Consider the following 19,682-nt stretch of genomic DNA (forward strand, 5'->3'; position numbering starts at 1 on the left):
AGAGAGAGCTTGCAGTCCCTAGCAGAATCAAATATCATGGAAACTTCAGAAATAACCACATTAGTGATCTAATACCATAATTAAGCTATGTGACAAAAGGAAGAAACATCTTAAACTATATAGCGGAGCCAAAACCCGTCTTTCCATGGAAAATGGGAGTTTTGGCTCTGCTATATACATTAGGGTGTTTTTGTAATCATCAAAAAACTGCAAAGCACTATCAGGTTCACTAAAGAAGCCCATGTCCTTAGGCCGGTCTCTGAAGCTAAATATAATTATAAATCCTTCTATAGCTATATTAGAAAACTTAGAAACAAAACTATACTTTGCTCTGAACTTATTCAAAATTATACTTCCTATTCTGATAAATAGATATTGCCAACTTCTTTACAAAAAAAGTAGTGCCAACATCAACCCCAGAGACTTCTATCCAAAGCCCAGAAATACGAGAATCTCTTACTGTCCCAATTATCTCTAAAGATCATTTACTGAAAGTGCTGACTAAAACCAAATATAATTCTTCAATGTGACCTGGCAATATACTTGGTTTCTTAGTTAATGTTGTTAAACTTGCAGTTGCAGACTCACTCCTCAAACTGTTAACAATCTAAGTTTAACTACCAGTTTCAACTCTGATGAGTGGCTTCACCAGTCATGATACTTATACATAAGGGTCGTCTTTCAACAGATAAAGGTATTTATAGATCTATCAGTCTTACAAGCCTCATCTTTAAAATGTATTATAACTGACCTCATAAACTATGATATCAAGAATCTTATTTGACTTGCCACCCAACAGTTTGGCCTTGTGAAGGGTAGATCCTGACTAATGAATCTGGTAAACATCTATGAAAGGGTTACAGAGTCTGTAGATGGTGGCCATGTGGCTCACATGGTGTGTTATGACTTAGAAAAGGCCTTCAACACCATTTCCAATGTTGAATCATAAAAAAAGCTACATGCATTAAAAACTGACCTATAAGTGTTAAGATGGATAGCAAATTGGCTGAAAGAGAAACCCACACAGTGTGAGTGGCAACCACCTTATCAGAATGTAGTTACCAGTGGTGTCCCTCACCGTTCAGTGCTGGGACCACTCCTTTTGGATTTTACTTATCAGATTTCCAATCCAAGACTTTTAGTTAACAAAGTTTGCAGATGACTGGAAATGAGGGTGTTATTAGGTGACCCAATGACACCCAAATCATCCAGCATGAACTCTCCTTAGGAAACAAAATGCTAAAAGGTGTAGTATCATTACTTTTTGTAAACAACCCTTCCCTTATCATACAATATAGATTGTACAAAATGTAATCATGGACTTAGGAACTTGGTTAACAATTCTCTCTTTTTCGACCATCATGTGAACATGATTGTCATTAAATCCTTTTATTTAGCACATCTAATTACAAAAAATAATATCTTCAAGTTCTAAGGAAGTAAACACTCCTTTATGCTTGCACTGATTAGAACAATTGTTGAGTATAATGCTGCTTCTGGATGTATCTCATAAAACACATCAAACAATAAGAAAGACCAGACAAATTCCTAAGCAAAAAGATCATAGCTTTAAAGTTCCTGAGCTATCAAGAGATGCTGGCAGTAGTATCCCTTTATTCACTGTCGTACAGATTTCTGAAGGAGAGCTCTGTCTTGCCTACTATACCAGTAGAAACCCAGTTGTCCTGGACTTCCTGTATCTCTGCAAGTCCCATTGGCTCCACCAGTAGTAGAACCAAAAAACTATATCTTCACTACCAGATAAATGAAACACAGTGGAGGGACAAGTTTATAACCCAGTGGCTCCCAAAGCTTTGGAATTAGCTTCCTCTGCATGTTAATTAGTGCACTCACTATCTTTCTTTAAACATAACCTAGATGACCAGATGGGTAATCATAAATACACTCCAGGATTCACAGGTATGGCCCACCTACAGAAAAGAGGTTTGGCCTGAGAAAGGGCACTGGTAAGGTATAAATGGTCATAAGACTCAATGACCTTGGAATATCTATATCCAGATCTTGTGGACCTTTGGCACATCTGCAAAATGAACAGCATCAGAACCGCCAGATCCAAGAATTTAAATTTTGTTTGTGATATAAATAAGACATGTTGGTGAGACAGATGTGTGTCTCAGGGGATCCCCGTGCTCTGGAACAGGCTCCCCATCCATTTGAAGCAGAATCCATCTGTAACCCTATTTAAGAGTAACCTTAACCAATGAATGGGAAATCAGAAATTCACCTCAGGTCAGGCTCCCATGTCTCTGACAGAGAGAGACAGACAGCAATATGAAAAGTAATATATCCCACAAGTAACCTCTAGAAACTTCCTAACTAACACACTCTCCTCTAATAAATGCCACGATACACAGTTATACAATTGGACTGGATTGCATGGTTTGTCTTATAAGGGACCTGGTGGTTGCTAGTGAGTCTATATTATTTTGTTGAAAGTGCTATTCAGTGAATAGCCATATGTCAAACACCTATTTAGTGAAGCCGCTCTTCACTGAATGGCAAATTTTAACTAGGGCAAACCAGCGGTTAGAAACCATCTGGAAGTTGCCATTTTCCCCACGGTAGTGTGATCTCAGAGTTGGTACATTTAGTTAGGGGGGTGTGGGGGAGTAGATCCCACTTTGGCAGGTTTTAAATTTTATTTTATTTATTTATTTTTTGTGATCAATCCATTGGCCAACTGCTTGTTTGCCCTTCTTAAAATTTACCATTCAATGAAGAACGGCTTCACTAAATAGGTGTTCGACAAATGGCTATTTGCTGAATAACCATTCGACAAAGTGATATATACCCATTTTTAACCTGGTATATAACTATGAATCAATGAAACTATATACATCTATATATATATATATATATATATATATATATATATATATATATATATATACATGTATTAATTTGGGATTCTGAAAATATTTGGTTACCAAGATTATTAAGTACAATAAAGGTAAGACTAATAAATAATCTTCTAGCAAGGAAAAACAATAAAGGATATAAAACTCAACACTTAAAGCATTCAAGTATGTGCATTTACACCTTCCCAAATATACTTCAAAATACAGATTTATTTTATCAGATAAAGTGTTAACAGGGAAAGTGTACCCCAGCATAGCTGCACAACTCACCAGTTAATGAATTTGGTTGTATTTACAGTTACATCTTTTTGCACTTACCGGTATATTATACTTTGCTCTATAGACACTTCATGACGAAAGTACAGCCACAGATACAACATTCGTCCATTTCACTGGCAATCATGTAGCCCAAAATGCAAGGACAAAATAGACCAAGAAGACCTGTTAATTAAATACAATATCTTAGAATTATTTTCTATTCTATCACAAACAACTGTGCCACAAAGAAATGTATGTTCCTACCCAGTGGGATAATTAGTCCAAGACAAACTACTGAGTGCTGTAAATTGAATAAATGTGAGTGTACTGTAAAAGAAAGTCTGCCATAATTGCAGCACCCTGAAAAATAAAGTGAAAGGCACTGTTGCAATCACTGCTAATACACTGCATGAAAGGTATTCAAAAAAATGCAGTTCTATAACAATAAACATTTTAGCCCCCTGGCACTGTACTATAGAACTGACTGAGTACAGCATATTTCTTTTAGCTACAGAATTACACATTAAGCTATGTTCCCATAGGCATCATATTTATTCAGAGCACATACCATGTTAAAGTAGCAGTATCCCATTCTGTTTGAGTCTCATCCAAATCAATTAATTATCAGTGAAGTATTCCATTCTGATACAAAAGTCTGAAATGACTGCTTCAGAAACCTATAGTGTCTCACCAAGAAGTATTCTCTTAATTCCAAATATGAAACATAATTCTTATCAAACAGACAATGCATAAAACTTCAAGTAAATTAACAAAAGTATATATTTTTTCAATTCCATTACTAGTCAACTTTTTTATAGGCCTTTGTTGTTAACATCAAGACAATTGTTATTTACTGCTTGTTCATGAAGGAGTACAGTTGATTATTAATTCTCTTTCTGTCTTTTCAGTAGTAATCACTTCTGATAATACTAGCCTTACAGTTTCCCCCAGCTCTGGACAGCTTAAAAAACAATGCATGTAGTGCTGCTTGCTTTATACTATGTGACTGCCCAAAGGCAACACAGCGTGTCAAATATTGAAATGCTAACAACAGCATAAGTTTTGCTATATAGACAGACAGCTAGAGCAAGCAAATACTGAGCACCTCTACAAGACCATTATGTAATGTGAATGGCAGTTTCTTGTTTGCCTCTAAGAAGTTCATAGCCAGACATCATGAAGCTGACCCCTATCAATGCTTTATTAGAAATTACAAGTTTACTTACCAGAGATTTTGTCTTACCTGTTACATTCTCCCTAACCCAGGTTCTACCTGGTGACTATATCAGTTAACCTTAATTATCTTCTGTATTATACCAATTGAGGCATATAACTGTTATTTGTGTTATATTAACTGTTGCTTAATCTTTGCTGCCCATTGTAAAAACTTGACATGTGATTGCAATACTGAAATGTTTGACATAAATCATGCTTTTGTGACTTTTGGTTGTAAAGCCCAGGCACCAGTCCAGCTGGATCAGTGCTCTACCCTAGTCAACAACAAATAAATAAAATATACTCACATACTGGAGTAGTAGGTCACTGATCAACAGCAGCTAAGCCTCCACTGTTTTTTTTATGCAGAAAAGAAACTCCTATCTCCTTCCTTGCTCCAAAGTTACATTACATTATACATGAAGTTACATTACTTCAACAATCACAAAGTCATTTGTGGATACATAAAACTATTCAGAATATGCATATAACAGAAAAATAGGGCACAGAGGAAGGGTAGTGTTATAAAAACACAGGAAAGAAATTAACCATTGCTTTTATGGTGAATATCTGACATGACTGCACATATTTTATTCTTTGTATGTCTTGATTCGATATATTTGGTATTTCTCTGTGTCCTTTTGGTATTAGTTATTATTCTTGATTAAAAAATTCCAAGTTAGGAAGTTGCATTTACTGCAGTCTGTTCTTTGAAAAATAGACAAAAACTTGATCAGATTTTGTAATGATTTAGTCCCTGAGTAAGGAATCCATAACACACTGAATGATTTAATGCATATAGAATGCTCTTCCCTGCATTTGTGAGTGAAGGGAGAAGGAAGGTAATTAATTATTTTGATTTACAGCAATACTGGGTATCTCAAAAATGGATTCAAAAGCCAACTAGAGGGGCATAATCCAGGCAGCCATGGGCATAGTTTGTACCCTCACTGGCTTACTGTTCAAAGTCAGGTGATTTAGGATATAGTCAGAACTTTATCCCTCCATAGCACAAAGATGGGGGAAATAATTAGTTATTCTTCTTAATCAACTCATCAAATAATAAGATGCCTACCAAGTTTCCTGGGGTGTGAAACAAGCTAGAACTCTGCTAGCAGTCTGTAAAATGGCATCTTCTCCTCCTGTATACTGCTAACAAGGGGAGGCAAAGCAGTAGATCATCTTGACACCCAGCTTAAATGTTTTCACATTTTCTGACAGTGCATAAAACCAAACAGACACAAGAAACAATATCCTAGCAAAATACCCTGCAGGAGATTGCAGGGGCAGTTGCATGGAAAAAAAAACACAAACAGAAGAAAATGGCAAACTATTATGGTGAGTTCCTCACACAGAAATCAACAACATGTTATGGACATGTTATGGTGAGTTCCTTGAATAACTAAAACCACACAAACAGTCACCAGCCCATACAGGTTCCTGAGTTCTGAATAAATCCAAAATCAAGTAATGATAAAAACACAGAAGAACTCAGGTACAACCAAGGTTTCCAGTTTCAATTGAAGTTTTAATGTTAAAACATAAGCCCTTTTGCAGGAAAATCTGCTTCATCAGATGCTAATAAATACAACTGAAATGTGCTTCTTTCTATACAACCTCTAGCAAGCACTAGTAATCACATGAAACAAATTAAGTAAAAACAATTAACATAAAAGGGTGTAACTTGAGATTGCTACCCTACTGAATGAAAGAAATGCTTGCAAGCATGCACTGCTATCAATAGAAGGCACTAATGAAAAATATATAAAAAATTCACATTCACCTTCATTTGACCTAAAGTTCATTTGCCCGATAGAAATTTCATAATATTTACTTATTTATGTATTGCATTTGTTTACTGGGATAAGTCCATTGGCCTAAAAGAGCCCATTTTCAGTGGAGGCCCGGGGAGAAAAGCTCCAACGAGATACAGAAAAAATATAAACATTAATTAGTACAGAAGCAGGAATCTAGTTTGTTTGATTACAGCAATATATACAGAAAATATAAATTAAAGCAGAATTTAATGAATTCAATCAGATTGGTATAAACAGAGATCAGTATTATTGTACCAGAATCAACAAGTGAAGATAAAAATAAATATGGAGAAAATATCATCAATCACTAGTAGCAAAAGACTTAGGAGTTTAGTAATCATATAAGGAGAGTGAAGAGGTTAGGTTATAGATCAGGAACATATCCAGGAAGAGTTGAGATGATTTTTCTGCATTTGTTTGAAGGTGGTGGTGCTGCTTGTGTTTCTTATAGAAGGCAGAAATGAGTTCCATAACTTGGTGACGGTGAAGGTATAGAGGAGTTGACCAGCAGAAAATGTGGGCTTATCTACTTTTAGAAGTAGATGATTTTCATATCTTAGATGCCTGCTGGAATGGTATTTGGCAAGTAGAGTTGAGAGAGCAGGACATTCTGTGGGTCTGTAGATTATTTTGTGCACAGTAGCTAGTTGGGTGAATGAGAGATGGTGGGGGAGTTCCAGCCACCCTAATTGTTTCAGTGACTTACAGTGGTGGGATGAGAATGTGGCCTTGGTGGCAAATTTTGCTATTCTGTTGTAACACATAGCAAGTTTGCATTTTGTAGAATTTCAGATATTAGTGAAGAGAGGGTCACCATAAAGGAGAGAGAATAATAAAAAGGTAGTTGCAAGGGTTTGTCTAGTAGAGAGGCTAAGGAAGTGTCAAAGGAAAAAAACTTCAAAGACCAATTCACGCAAGGTTTAGATATGGCATTTAATTACTTGCTGCAAGGAGACAAAAACATGCAAATACAGGATTTTGCCTAACTACTAACAGGAAGTATGCTCTTCTTATACTGTTTTACAAAATGTTGCTTTCTATAGTTGATGTAATTAAACACAACTTTCTGTATTGTTCTACAGCAGGTGTTACTCAGATTTTCTGCTGACATGACTGGATTTATGAAAAACATTTGAGGAAAACAACCTGACCTTGGGGGCTTTAGCCCACTATAAGCTTCTATTGTGTAGTTCTAATACATGTGTTACATTTCAAGGTACTTTTCTAGATTAGACACAAGTAAACGCTGATCGCAGTTCATATTTTCAAACAGTCTTTGTTCTTATTATCAATAGCTTCTGCAGCTGTGTATTTTCTCACAGCATAAGCGGAACTCCTTGTCTAAATCTCATTACATTAATACAAGTGATACATCTATTTATTATTTTCCTGACACAAGCAGAAATTATCTGCTTCCCTGTAAATTTCCAGAGCATAAGCAAAAATTATAACTGCGCATATTTCATAACAATACAAGATTGGAAAGCTTCTGCAGTTTGTACAGATTTATCCAGTGCAAAATAGAATAAATGTGTTAACCCTTTTCAAACCTTAAATGTACTAAGCATACTACTAATACATACACTAATACATATTTTTCTAACATTTCCCCCCTTTTAATACTTTATTCTACTTTCAAAATAAGCATAAACAGTTTTTCTTCCCCTAACCTCTTCCTACTCAGGATTTGCAGTTAAGAGAGTCATTCAGTTTAAACTTATGAAAGCATTTTCAATTTTTTAACATTAAACTCAGCACCTTGATAAAAGGTTTCTGAAACTGACATGTCTATAAGGTCTTTAATCAGTCTTTTCATGCAAGGGATGCCACAGCAAACACATACTCCCAGTAGGATCATTCCTACACAAATGGCAATCAGGATGTTCATTAGGATAGTACCCCACCCCCCAAACCATTTCTGGAAAAAGTCCATCAGTGGATTTGGTCCTGGTTTGGTCATGTCCGACACTTGCTGAATTACCTCAAGGTGATTGTCTATCTCATGTTTATGGTCAAGAATATACGAACAACACTCCTCCTGGATTAAAGTGCAAGTACCACCTCTCGCCGCTAGGGTGAAGTCAAGAGCCATGCGGTTTTGAAGCACTACAGTCCTCATGGCATTCAGTTCATCAGTCACCAATTCTAGAGCAGAGAAAGTTGCATTGCTCATTACTTCAAGAAGTTTAGACAGTTTTCTCAGCTCCCAGATCGATTTCACTGCTCCATATGCTGGTGATATGCCTGCCCATGATATAACACTGTCACTCAAGTCCATGTGTATCAGTTTATCGCCTATGGAATGATGGCTTTTCCAGTGTGCATCGATTTGCCCCACTGAATTTACAGGTTTCTTGATGGGTTTCTTGACGACCTCTCAGACATTCCGAATTTTTCCTCAAGGTAAGACTGCAATGTGTCATATGGCCAGAACCAGGTAGCCCAAAAAACAACTGCCGGACCAGTTCTCAGGTAACCACTTGTATGCTTTCCTACCACATACAAAATAACAATCCTCTACTTTAGTAACTTTACTATGAATATACACTTGTCCTGCATGAAACATTTTTCTATCAATTATAGACAGTTGTTTATAAAGAACAGAATCATGTTTTACTTCATCAGTTGTTTTGTGCATCAATTAAAAAAATGAATAATAAATTGTATTACAATAAGAACCTGCATTATTAGCTTTAGTGTAGCATCTATAAGGAACAGTCACGTTGCAATTGCTCCTACCCACCTGAACAGTATAATTTTTATAAAAACACACAGTCCCTTTTTGTGGAACAGACAAGTGCAATGCTATTTTATCTTGTGATGTAACAGTTGATGTATCATAAATCAAGTTTTCCCAGGTCTCGTTGACTCCTAGGGGGACTGAAGTCATTAATAGCCCCCCGTATACTGTTGGCAAAGCTGTGCAAATCCAGCAATTCGAAACATTGAAAGTCTCAGCATACACATATTTGATGGCCTGGTAAGTGTTGAAGTTTGGGTGCCAGTCTATGAGCAACGCTTTGCGTGTATTCAGTTCAGTTTGTGTGGCTGGGAAAAGGAATGGCCACAACAAAAAGATTATTGTCACTAGTACAGTTAACAGGATGATTATGCAATACTTCTGAGGAAATGGTTGTTCTGCATTCCTGTTTTCTACAACTCTTCCGAGTAGTTTTATTTGGATTTTTCTGGATTCTATCATTTTTGCTCTTGACATGTGACAAGATTTTTCTCCAGTTCAAAGTTTTTAGCTAGTTTGCAGTGTGTCATGTGGATCCATGAGGCTCGCTCTGTGATTTTGACTGCAGTGGTTGTCAACAGAAGCACTTGATATGGACCTTCCCACTTTGGTGATGTCCAATTCTTCTTTTTGATAGCTTTCACCCAGATCCAATTCCCTGGGATCACTGCCACTTCCGATGTTTTGGTTTGTTCTTTATCTGAAACAGAATTTCATTGCAACAGATGTTTAGAATTCAACAAATTTCTCATATATTCGGCTAGTGTACAGTCGGCTTCCTGGTCTGCAGGCATGTGAGGTTTCCACTGGGGTATATAATAAGCCCTTCCAAATAGTGTTTCAAAAGGAGTCAATCCTTTTGCAGTTGGAACAGTTCTCATGCTCAACAGTGCCAGGGGCAGACAGTACACCCAATTCTTTTCTGTTTCTGCTATTAATTTTCTTAACTTTTTCATTAAAATTCCATTATGCCTCTCAACTAGCCCTGCAGATTGCGGATGGTATGCACAATGATTTTTTAAAGAAATGCCAAAATGCTTACTTAACTGTTGTATGGTTTGGTTTACAAAGTGTGTACCATTGTTACTGTAGATCCTTTCCAGAATGCCAAATCTAGGGATGACTTCTTTAACAAGGACTTTCGCTACAGTAGCTAAGTCTGGATTTTTGGTTGGAAAAGCTTCCACCCATCTGGAAAACATATCTAAAATGACAAGACAATACTTCTTATTTTCACATTTGTTCAATTCTATGAAATCCATACAGATAGTATGAAACGGATATGGTGGTGTAGGGAAACTCCCTTGCTTGGGCTTTAACTCCCCTTGTGCATGATGTTTGTTACAAATGTGGCACATCAAACAAAATTTTTTAGAATAGTTGGTGAATCCATATGTTGTGAACACTCGGTTCACCAGCTGTACCATCCCCCCTGTTGAGACATGGCATTGCCCATGGCTCAACAAAGCTGCATATCTAAACAAATTAGATGGTAATATCGGTTTCCCTTCTTTAGAGATGTACAGCCCCTTTTCGAGAATTGCTCCTCGTTTTATACATCTTTGTTTCTCTACTTGCGTAGTGAGTGTCTGCATTGTCTTTAACATTTCTAAGTCTAAAATCTCAGAGGGTTGTAGTTCCTCATTCAAAAGAAATACTTCTGAAGCTGCCTGCTTTGCAGCTGTATCAGCTCTCACATTACCTTTTGAAATCTTATCCTGTTGCTTGGTATGAGCTGTGCATTTACAAATAGCTACTTTCTGAGGTAACTGAATAGATTCTAAGAGATCTAGAATAAACTGTGCATGATTAATAGGTTTGCCAGTAGATGTTATCATTCCTCGGTTTTTCCACTGTTGCGCAAAAACATGTATAGTAGAAAAAGTGTACTGGCTGCCAGTAAAAATGTTCACACATTTACCCTTTGCTAAGGTACATGCCCGTGTCAAGACAATCAATTCTGCTGTCTGTGCAGATAAGTTGTGTGGTAAAGGTTTCCCTTCTATAATCTCAGTATCAGAAGCTACTGCAGATCCTACTAGGTTCTGTCCTGCAGGACCCCTTTTGCACGAGCCATCCACGTAGCATGTCACCTCGGCATCATTCAAGGGACATCCATGAGATCTTTTCTAGGCAGTGTCTTTTGCTCAATCACCTGCAGGCAGCAGTGTGGTGTGCCATCTGCTGGGGTTGGGAGCAAGGTAGAAGGGTTCAAAGTCGTGCATCTTTCAATTGTCATATGAGGTTGGCTCAACAATATAGTCATACAGGAAAGATGCCTAGCAGGGGAAAGATATGCTACCTTCTTTTGCAGTAAAATAATTGAGACTCCATGAGGCACTCTCAATGTGAGAGGGTGGAATAAAACTACTGAGGCCGAAGCCTATACTGCCATTGCAGCTGCAACTACCGCTTGTACACAGTGAGGTAAAGACCATGCCACTGGGTCTAGTTGTGATGAATAGTAAGCAATAGGGCGTTGCTTGTCCCCATGCTGCTGTGTTAACACTGATGTCATATAACCTTGCTTACAATCTACAGTTTCGAAAAAACATTTATGATAGTTTGGTAATCCCAGAACTAATGAGGACACTATTAACTGTTTCAGTTTGCAGAAAGCAGATTCTGCTTCTGGTGTCCATTGTAACAAGTCATGTGCTGCCATAGGCTCTTTATATAACAATTAACAGACCAATGGCTTCCACAGACTGACTGCAAAGATTTAATAAAATAAGTCCACAAAGATAAATCACAAATTAAAAACAAGTACTTTAAGCGCTTTTCGTTTGTTCAGAGGAACAAACTTCTTCAGAAGTAAATAACATCACCAGCTGCAGGCAATTTAAACACAAAAAGTGCGGGAAAATTGTGTTTGCATTTACTATTATTTTATTTTATTTATTTATCATTTGTTGACCGGGAAAGTCCGACTAGGTTCCACAGAGCCTGTTTTCAGCGGAGGCCCGGGGAGAAATGCTCCAGATGCATGTCTTTGGAATGTGGGAGGAAACCGGAGTACCCAGAGGAAACCCACGCGAACACAGGGAGAACATGCAAACTCCACACAGAAGGCACCCCAGCCGAGAATCGAACCGGAGAACCTCTTGCTGTGAGGTGACAATGTTAACCACTGCACCACTGTGCCGCCCGTTAAACAAAGAGTACATAAAAAATCTATTCTAATTTAAAAATATAGCATACAAAACATTACTTATATTGAAAAAAACTTAATATGACACAAAAATATTGATTTCACAATAATAATTTAAAGCAATTCAAAGCCCACATGTGAGTACATTAAAATTCAGTTTCTTCTGTATTATCTAAGAAGACTTTTCAATTTGAGTAAACTAGAAATTGAACATGCTTCATTGAGACCAGGATAGTAAAATGAATTTAACCTGATCTGCCACAGTAGTTCCATTTCTTCTAGTTTGAAAGAAGCATTTTTCAAGTTCCTAGTACGTTCAATCCCCCCCTTCACCCGCTTGTAAAAGTATTTGAACAGGCTTATGAGCTAGATTTTTGGAATTTGTTTAAAAACAAAAATAAAAAACCTAGTAGGAGTCAAGGACATACAGAAGAGGAAGATTCCATTAAATATATTCAATCACAAAACATTAGGGTCTGTAAACCAGACAAAGGTGGGGGATTGGTGATTTTTGACAAAGCTGACTATGTGGCCCGTATGTTATCTCTTCTTGACACTAATACTTATTTGACAAGCTCAAGAACAGAAGTAAATAAGGCATACAGTTTGATAAAATCTTGCTTATATGAATTATTTATTGAAGGACGAATCGACCAAGAAGTCTTTAACTATATTAGTTGTTCATTTCCCAAATATCCAACACTTTTTGGGATTCCTAAAATCCACAAAAATGTGGAGAATCCACCAATGAGACCACTCATTGATGGTCGTGGGTCACCTACCTATGCATGTGCAAAACTAGTTGACTCCATGCTGAAAAAATACGTTCTGCTGGAGCCACAGATTTGCAAAGATTCGTGGTCCTTTCTATCGAAAATCAATGAAATTGCCTTCGATAGTGAGTATAACTTTCTGACTATCGAAGTAAAGGACCTGTACACATGCATTCCTCACGACATTAGTATTGCGTGGGTGGCTCAAGTCATGATGAGACATAATGCATCAAGTGGTGACATCTCCTTGGTAATGGAATTGTTGGACCTTATTTTGTCCAACAATTTCTTCATTTTTGCTGACAACTTTTTCCTCCAGAAAGTGGGGTTAGCAATGGGATCACCTTGCGGAGCAAGTGTTGCAAACCTAGTAATGGCTCAATGGGAGTACAACCAAGTTTTTTCAGCTAGTTCAACACCTGCCCCCATTGCTTACTACACCCGCTTTCTGGATGATATCTTCATCTTGTTAAAAGGTGATGCGGAATGTGCATCTGAATTGGTTGAGAGTTTTAACGTGTCAACAAGTTTTTTACAATTCACATATACAGTCCAGACTGAATCTATATCATGCTTAGATATTCAGTTAAAGAAGAATAGGTTAGACTGTCTTTTCACAGCGCAAATTTTCAGAAATGCCAGTTATTCCAATACATTTCTTCATTTCAAAAAATGAAGTACAGGTCACTGCTGAAATCTTCTTTGTTGAATCTCCTTTATTAAAAGTAAGCGCTTTCGGAATAATCCTTCATCAGACATAATAGTGAGACTGAATATAAACACCCCGATAAGACACAAACTTTTATATTTAAAGGGAGGGCTACTTGCAGGACAAAACACTTAGTATATATGGCCAGTTGTGAACAATGTGAAAGTTTTTATGTAGGTATGACAAATAACATGTTGAAGGTTCGGATTTTACAGCATATTAGTAATATTAGAACATGTCAAGTGAGCAATGCTTTATTCAGACATATAGAGACTAATCCCACAAACACTTTTAAGTTCAGATGCATTGTAAATATTGCTACCAATGAGGGGGGGGGGGGGGACATTCATCATAGAACAGCATTAGCTGAATCTAAGTGGATAGTAGATTTAAGAGCACATAGACCACCTGGTCTTAATGATGTTTTACCAATTAAACCTGCTTTACAAAAAAGGCGGGCTTTTAGGAGTAAGTGATTGGATGATCTGTGTTTTAAATATGGCTGCTTTTGTTACTTTGAATTATGTCTGATGAAGGATTATTCCGAAAGCGCTTACTTTTAATAAAGGAGATTCAACAAAGAAGATTTCAGCAGTGACCTGTACTTAATTTTTTGCATTTATCTGGTTTGGTACAACAGGTCTTTAGCATAACTTGTTATTTTTGCTTGTACATTTCTTCATTTCACTAGCTGCCATCCTTTTCATCAAAAAAGATCTGTAGTTAAAGGGCAACTAGTGAGAGCATCACGTATTTCCAGCTTAGACTCAGATTTCCAAATCGAATGCCAGTTCTTGAAACAGATGTTTCAACATCGTGGATATCCAGAGTTGTTAGTTGATACATTAATAGAGGAAGTCACTTACAAGAGAAGTACTCATTGGTTTAAACCAATTTTATGTGCTCACCATGTTGCGTCAAGTAACAACTTTGTGGAAGATAGGCAAACTACCTCTGATACAGAGGAATTGATTGCCCATGATCAAGACTTCAAATTTAGTTTCATGACTACATTCAATAGCCAAAGTAGCACTATTGTAAACTTGATCAATAAAAATTGGGTTTTTTTAAAACTAACCAAATTGTCCTTGATTGTTTGGGTCATAGGCCACATGTAGTTTTTAAAAAAGGAAGGAACTTGAAGAATGCACTAGAGAGACATGTACCAGTAATATCTGGACCAACAGGAATGTTCAAATGCGAAAGTTGCAACTATTGTAAATACATTGATTGTAACAATTATTTCACAATCCATGGTAATACTTATAAATTGAAGTCCAGATTTAACTGTAACAGTAAATTTTTAGTGTATTTAGCCAAGTGTATTGACTGTTTTGCATTCTATGTAGGCAAAACAGAACGCAGGCTTAGAGACATGATATATGAACATCAATACGCTATCTCACATAACAAGTTAGAGAACGCCCTAGCAAGACATGTCCACTCTAATCCATCCCACAAATTTAAATTTATTGTCATCAGTAAATTTATTTCCGACAATCGGGGGGGTCCTGCTTCTTTCAAACTAGAAGAAATGGAACTACTGTGGCAGATCAGGTTAAATTCATTTTACTATCCTGGTCTCAACGAAGCATGTTCAATTTCTAGTTTACTCAAATTGAAAAGTCTTCTTAGATAATACAGAAGAAACTGAATTTTAATGTACTCACATGTGGGCTTTGAATTGCTTTAAATTATTATTGAGAAATCAATATTTTTGTGTCATATTAAGTTTTTTTCAATATAAGTAATGTTTTGTATGCTATATTTTTAAATTAGAATAGATTTTTTATGTACTGTTTGTTTAATAGTAAATGCAAACACAATTTTCCCGCACTTTTTGTGTTTAAATTGCCTGCAGCTGGTGATGTTATTTACTTCTGAAGAAGTTTGTTCCTCTGAACAAACAAGTACTTGTTTTTAATTTGTGATTTATCTTTGTGGACTTATTTTATTAAATCTTTGCAGTCAGTCTGTGGAAGCCGTTGGTCTGTTAATTGTTATTCTAAGTTTGTTTGTGCCTTTAGTTATAGGCTCTTTATATATCAGGTCAGTCAGTGGTGCAGATTCCAAGGCATAGTTTGGAATCCAGCTCCGGCAAAAATTAGTTGTACCCAGGAAGGACATCATTTCCTTCTTGGTAGTGAGTTTTGGTGCTTGTAAAATTGCTACTTTTCTGTCCTCGTCTAATGTTCTACCCTCTTTGGATATTACATATCCTAAGTATTTGACTTGTTTTTTCCAAAGCTGCAGTTTATTTTTGTTTACCTTATGTCCTTCAGTGGCTAAAAATCGTAATAGCGCTATGGTATCTTCTTTGCAATCTTGCTGGGTGGGGGCCGCCATCAGGATGTCATCAACATAAAGTAAAATCTGACTGCCTCTTGGTGGGGTAAATCCTGCCATGTTGCTTGCCATTTCTTGTGAGAATATTGACGGACTTTCACAATATCCCTGTGGTAGTCATGTATATGTATACCTTTTCCCCTGAAATGTGAATGCAAACCAATACTGGCTGTCAGGTTGTATCGGTATCAAAAAGAACGCATTGCTGATGTCTACCACAGAAAAATATTTCTGTTGAGGTTTTAAATCATTCAACAGGGTGTTTGGGTCTGGCACTGTAGGTGCCCTTGGAATTACTGCATCATTTACAGCTTGTAAATCTTGGACCATATGCCATTCTCCATTTGCTTTCTTAACAGGAAATAAGGGTGTGTTACATGGTGAATCGGGAGATTCCACCAGTACCCCTTCCTTAAGTAAAGCTGCTATAATAGGTTTGATTCCTACCTCTGCATCTTTTCTTAAGGGATACTGTCTTTTCTGTGGTCTAAATGCTGACTTTGGCGTGATAGTAACTGGTCCCGCTGTACGAATAAGTCCTACATCTGACTTTCCTGTTGACCAGAGAGTTTCTGGTATATTCTGTAAGGCATTCTCTTCCTCCTTTAATAGGAGTGCTAATCAGCTGTCCTTGCTAGACTGCAAGTGCACAGCTGGGTGGGTCTGAGTTATCCAATTCAGCCTCTGTATTTGTATTCCTTGTTCTGACAGTTCTAATTCTATCTGCCTTTCCCATCTCGTAACTTTTTCTCCTAAGTCTGCCCATTCTATGTTTCTGTCCTTGGTTAAGCTAACATGTGGCAATCAATTAGATTTATAAAGTGCAAAGAACTCCTGGGGCAATGAACAGCTGGCTAGACTGTTCCCTTCCATGTCCCAGTACAGATTACGTAATATCAATCTGTTTGCACGATTTTTAAACAATTCTTGCTCATATTCTTTATCAGGTCCTGGTGTGTTACAGTAATACAGAGTACAGTGCAACAGGTGCTGTTTGTCAATGTCAAGGGAGTGGAACTTACTGATGGCTATATTCATTAATTCTTGGGTCACAGTCTCTGGACCAGTCGTAACCAAGTCCTGACTATACCAATAAAACACTTCCCCCTCTGATTGCACTGCAAAGGTATCAATTTGTTGCTGTGCTTCCATACCCTGCATGGTCAGAACTACTGCTATACCAAATAGCTGCATAAGGTCTCTGCCCAAGAGGTTTACTGGGCATTTTGCAGAAACAACAATTTTGCTTTTCTGGGTTAATCCTGAAACAGGATCAGTTATTGTGATGCCACGGGAGAGAGGCTCCCGGTACAGCTGTCCATTAGCTGCTTTTACTAGTATATAATCAGGTGACTCTGAATTTTCTGGCAGTTTGGAGGGATGTATCAGGGTTCGTGATGCCCCTGAGTCACACATTCTCATTTGTCCTTTTTTCGCTATCCCCTACTAGTGATTCCTGACTATCATATAGTCAGTCCTCACCCTCCTTATCTTCCGTGGTTGCCTTCTTGTTTTTCTTGCAATCCCTTGCCAAGTGTCCCTTTTTACGGCATTTAAAGCATTCACCCCTTTTCTTTCGCCCTTCAAAGTCCTCTGATCGTTGATCAGACTGTTTGTTTCCCTGGGCATTTTTCTTGCCCTTTTTCCTGGACTGTACTACATAAACTTCTGCTCCATCTTCTACAGAAAATACTTGGGCTTTCTTTTTCTTTTTGCTATTAAAATGCCTTTTGGCATGCCTAGCATATTCAAGTAATGACTGTAACCAGCTTGCATGATGATCTACCATGAGTTTTGTAATAAAACTGCTTATGGGTGCAATACTGCCTTTCAAAAATGCATTCTTTAACTGCTGTTCATATGGGGAATCTTGTGTCTGATCTTCAGGAACCTGCATTCCACAGTGGTTATTAAAACATTCTAATAGTCTGGCATAATATCTGTCAACAGTTTCACCTTCTTGTTGGATACATTGATTAATGTAAGTCCAGTCTGCCCTAGACTTCCATTTCTCAGAGATGCGGTCTGTAAGACCTTTTACTCTGTTGTCTAGCTCTGTGCTGCTATGTGGGAGGGGTCTGTGTGCAGCGTCATGGGGATTCCAGTTGCTACTAATCATGCGCCAATCTGGTCCCACAATTTGTCTAACTACTTTTTCTACCTCTTCTCCATTTAAATTATAACGTAGCCTCATTCCTTGTAAATCTTCTGAGAACTTTCTAAAATTAACTTTTGGATGGGGAATTCCCTCAGTGGCTTTCCAGATATCTTCTGAAGTCCAAGGTCTATACACTAGAAGAGTTAGGTCCTGGCCTTCCTGTCCTGCCTGAGGATTAGGTACTTCTATGAGTGGACATATTTCTTCTTCACCCATAGACCATGAATTCTTAACCATTTGATATAACTCAATGCCTTCATTCGAGTTACCTGCCCGTGTTCGAGACCTGGTCTCGATGGGATCTCTAATAAAGGGTTTTGCTTTTGTAATGTCTCTATTTTCAGTGATTGCAGGGTATAATGGGGGTGGACTAACCTGTTCACGTGCTTCATGTTCTGGTAAGGGAGGCAGAGGGGCCGATGCTATTACTAAATTATTGTCCTCCTTATCTAAAAACATCGCTTTTGAATTATTATTCTTTTGTTCCCTACAGTTTACCTCCTCAATCCACCTGTGTGCCTGAGGAATTCCTAAGTGGCGTTGCTTCTTTACCCGACCTTTGAAATCAGTTTTGAGCTGTTTGACAAGTTTGATAAGTGAGGATTTTTCTAATTTTCCATTGAATTCATACTTATTAACCCATTTTGAATAGTATTTAATATTGTCAGCGCGCTGCGACTGCATGTATTTTGTGTCTTCGGTTAATGGCAGATTTTGGGGTCTTTTTGTGCAATTATTACCCATTTAGTTCTACCCTTTTAATCGTTATGTAACCTCTCTTATTTTTAACGTGGTACCATGGATTTTGTTATAGTCTTTTCAGAATTCTCTTCAGAATGACTACCTAACTACTCTGTTTTTCCTGATCTATGACAAGACAGTAATTTTTTCTGTCCCTGATTTGTAAAAAATACAGTCTTGACAAAAACAATACAAATCTAGTCCATGATCTAAAACAGAAAAAAGTAGATTCACCTTACCTGAGCCTTCGTGATTGATCACCTGGTTCATGAAAACCCATCCTTCAGTCGCAGATTAGAAAGTGGCTGGCCTCTTTTGTATGACAATTCAGTCGGAGGGCTTTTTCAAATAAGAAGAACCGATGTGGTTTCTTCCCCGTACGGTTTCAAGCCACCTGGCCCATCTGATCCGAGGCGAAGTGAGGGTTTCCGGCTCGAAGGACCAATCTGTCAAAGGAAAAAACTTCAAAGACCAATTCACGCAAGGTTCAATTACTTGCTGCAAGGAGACAAAAACATGCAAATACAGGATTTTGCCTAACTAATAACAGGAAGTATGCTCTTCTTATACTGTTTTACAAAACGTTGCTTTCTATATTTGACGTAATTAAACACAACTTTCTGTATTGTTCTACAGCAGATGTTACTCAGATTTTCTGCTGACATGACTGGATTTATGAAAAACATTTGAGAAAAAAAAACTGACCTTGGGGGCTTTAGCCCGCTATAAGCTTCTATTGTGTAGTTCTAATACATGTGTTACATTTCAAGGTACTTTTCTAGCTTAGACACAAGTAAACGCTGATTGCAGTTCATATTTTTAAGCGGTCTTTGTTCTTATTATCAATAGCTTCTGCAGCTGTGTATTTTCTCACAGCATAAGCAGAACTCCTTGT

At 37.5% G+C, this 19,682-nt stretch overlaps 1 long non-coding RNA gene across 1 annotated transcript in view; it reads right to left on the bottom strand.

Moving 5' to 3' along the window:
• The window catches only part of LOC122793258, a 450,552-nt gene that overhangs the window by 294,869 nt on the left and 136,001 nt on the right, over positions 1 to 19,682 (bottom strand). Inside the window, exon 2 of the long non-coding RNA XR_006363456.1 lies at positions 3,198 to 3,320. This is a non-coding gene — a long non-coding RNA (uncharacterized LOC122793258). The remainder of the gene's footprint in view (positions 1 to 3,197; positions 3,321 to 19,682) is intronic.

The sequence above is a fragment of the Protopterus annectens genome, chromosome 2.part0, assembly GCF_019279795.1.
Source record: "Protopterus annectens isolate FY-2018-M chromosome 2.part0, PAN1.0, whole genome shotgun sequence".
NCBI classification, from domain to species: domain Eukaryota; kingdom Metazoa; phylum Chordata; order Ceratodontiformes; family Protopteridae; genus Protopterus; species Protopterus annectens.